This window comes from Otolemur garnettii, unplaced genomic scaffold (assembly GCF_000181295.1).
Source record: "Otolemur garnettii isolate 467f Iridium unplaced genomic scaffold, OtoGar3 scaffold00121, whole genome shotgun sequence".
Lineage (NCBI taxonomy): Eukaryota > Metazoa > Chordata > Mammalia > Primates > Galagidae > Otolemur > Otolemur garnettii.
Window position 1 is genome coordinate 6,278,192 of NW_003852516.1, and position 3,283 is coordinate 6,281,474.

Genomic DNA, 3,283 nt, shown 5'->3' on the forward strand with positions numbered 1-3,283 from the left:
GTTCACTGTCCCTCAGACTATTGGAGGGCTGGACTGCGGGCCCCGGGACGAGTCGGCTGCTAAGCAGGACAGGCAGTGGTGGCAGAAACACCCGGCAGGCCAGATAAATGTCCTAGGCAGGCTGCAGGTGGCCCCTGAGCTGTAGTTTGAGGACGCCTGCTCTGGATGCTGGAAAAGGAGGAAATTGTGCTCGCTGCCTGAAAAAAGCTGTGAGTGAGCAAAACTTGGTTCTGTGTACAGGTTGACTGTGCACCTCAGTCTAGATTGCCCCCAGACCAGAATGCGTATTTGCTTTAGCATTTACTCTGTTTGTGCCAGAAAGAATGAGAAAACCAGGGACTGTGGCTTGCCAGGGTAAGGTGTGGCCACTGGAGAACAGAGCTTCAGACTGGATATGTCAACCAGAGTTCTTGTTCTGTTGACTGTTGTCAAGCATTGTGGCCTTTGCAGAAAAAATCTTTCAACTTTGCTTTGTTCCTGTTCCCTCCATTATAATATGACAGTAATACTTTCTAAACGTGATTTGTTATGAGAGCTAAATAACTGTCAAAGGATTGTGATGTGGATTAAGTACACCCAGTATATGTAAAGTACTAGGCTAGTTTAAAGTACAATCTAGATTTCTTTAACAAAACCACTGGGGGTGTCTTTCTTTCTTAATAACAGGTACTGATCGTCTGAGGTGTCATCACTATGGGAGCATAGCCAGTTGTATTTGCAAGTTAGGAGAAAGGATGAATTAAATTCACATACAATCTCAAGGAAGTAGTATTGTATCTTTCTAATTAAATTTTATTCGTTTAATTTTTTGAGTCTCAACTTTGTCACCCTTGGTAGAGTGTCATGGCGTTGTAGCTTACAGCAGCCTCAAACTCTTGAGCTCAAGCAGTCCTCTTGCCTCGATTTTTAATTTTTAGTGGGGCGGGGTGTCTCTCCTGTTCAGGCTGGTCTCAAACTCATGAGCTTGAATGACCCACCCACCTTGGCCTCCTAGAATGCTAGGATTACAGGCTTGAGCCAGTGTGCCTAAATTTTTATGAATAGGGTCATTAATTTGAGTTTTTCTTTCTTCCTTGTATTTAATAACATTTGAGAAGTGTGAGAAAGCAGAAAGTCATAGATGTGGGAAAAATATAAATTACGTAAAAATTGTCTGAGATTAGACAATAGATTGTACATGAAAGTGAATTAGTGTGAGGTCTCTGTTTTAGAGAAGGGAAAGGGGCAGGCCAGGTGCAGTGTGATGGCGCATGCCTGTAACCCTCTGGGAGGCCAAGGAGGGTGGATTGCTTGAACTCACGAGTTCCAGACCAGCCTAAGCCAAGAGTGTTGTGGAAGGTGCCTGCAGTCTCCAGCTACTTGGGAGGCTGAGGCGAGGAAAGTTTGAGTTGGCTGTGAGCTATGACGGTTTCAGCACTCTACTCAGGGCACAGAGAGGCTCTGTCTCAGAAAACAAGAGAGAGAGAGAGAAGGAAAAAGGGCAAGTCATTATCTCTGATTTTTGTTTTTCACATCTATGAAAGGATGATGCCGTGTGCCATACACTCCGCTGTGTGTTTCGCATGAATTCTTTAATTTGATCACTGACTCGTAGCACTGTTTTACAGTTGGAAAATCTGAGGCCTACGAAGATCTAATAACTTTCTTGAGGTGACACAGCCAGTAAATATTATGGGCTGAATTATGCCCCCTCCCCCCAACCAATGCATATGTTGAAGTCTTAAGCCCTGGTACCTCAAAAGGCAACCATATTTGGAGATAATGTTTTTAAAGAGAATATTAAGTTCAACGAGGCCCTTAGGATAGGGCCCTAATCCAGTATGACTGTGATCCTTATGAAAGAAGAAAAAGAGACACCAGTACACAGAAAAAGACTGTGTGAGGACGTAGAAGAACAGATCCATTTGCAAACCCAGGAGAGAGGCTTCAGGAGAAACCAACTTTCTGACACCTTGATCTTAGACTTCCAATCTGTTAGACTGTGAGAGAATAAATTTCAGCACCCAGTCTGTAGTTTTTGTTATGCCAACCCTAGCAAGCTATTGTCAAGTGCTTGGACTTCAGTTACGAATTGTCATTTACTAGTTTTGTAACGTTGGTTTTGGTGCCTCTTTTTTTTTTTTTTTTGAGACACAGTCTGCTCAATCGGTAGAGTGCTATGATGTCACAGCTCACAGCAACCTGCCGCTCCTGGGCTTAGGTGATTCTCTTGCCTCAGCCTCCAGAGTAGCTGGGAGTATTGGCGCCTGCTACAGTGCCCGGCTATTTTTTGTTGCAGTTTGCCTGAGGCCGTGTTTGAACCCACTACCCTCGGTATATGGGGCCAGCACCCTAACCACTGAGCCACAGGCACTGCCCATGGTTTTGGTACTTCTCCTTTTCTCAGCTTGCTTGCTTGCTTTCTTTCTCTTTCTCTCCTCTTTCCTTCCCTCTCTCCTCTCTCTTCTCTCTCCTCTCTCTTCTCTCTCCTCTCTCCTCTCTCCTCTCCGCCCCCCCTTCACAGTTTTAAGCTGTTGCCCTAGGTACAGTGCCGTGATGTCACAGGTCACAACAACCTCCAACTCTTGGGCTCAAGTAATTCTCTTGCCTCAGCCTCCCAAGTAGCTGGACGACAGGCACCCACTACAACGCCCGGCAATTTTTTTGTTGTCATTGTTGTTTTAGCAGGCCCAAGCCAGGTTCGGACCCACCAGCCTCAGTGTATGTGGCCAGCACCCTATACACTGAACAGTCTCAGCTTTCTTAGCTACAGAATGTCAGTCATAATTATGCCAATCCATCACGTTATGAGGTTTAGATGTATTGATATGTTTAAAATTTAGAAAAGGGCTACATATATTCAGTACCAAGTGATTAATATCCAGGGTGGCCATAAAGTTCGTGTGCAATTAAAATGCACACTATTTTAACTTGCGCACAATCTTTATGGCCACCCTATATGTGTATGAATCTGTATGTTTATGTGCCTTTTGTTCCACACAATTCTGAGACTTACGGTTTTTCTGTATTAGCATAGTGTGTGTTTAATACCTGGAAATACAAATGGGATTTTGTTTTCAGTGCCATAGGTTTTTTTTTTAATGCTTCTCATTTGATCATAATTGCTCTATTCCCAGCAAATATGTAGAGAGAAGGGTATACTTCAGGGTACTTTTTAAATGTACAGGGTTATTGAGGTGTGATTAAAATATGATCAAACGTCCATGTTTAAGGTGCCTGATTTGGGGAGGTTGTTATAATACATATGACATTTAATTGAGTAAACGTTTTTGTTTTTTTTTTT

The 3,283-nt window shown here is 43.4% G+C and overlaps 1 protein-coding gene across 6 annotated transcripts in view; it reads left to right on the plus strand.

Annotated features, from left to right (window-relative positions):
- Positions 1-3,283, plus strand: part of RBPMS (RNA binding protein, mRNA processing factor) — a 188,962-nt gene that overhangs the window by 122,436 nt on the left and 63,243 nt on the right. The window lies entirely within an intron of this gene.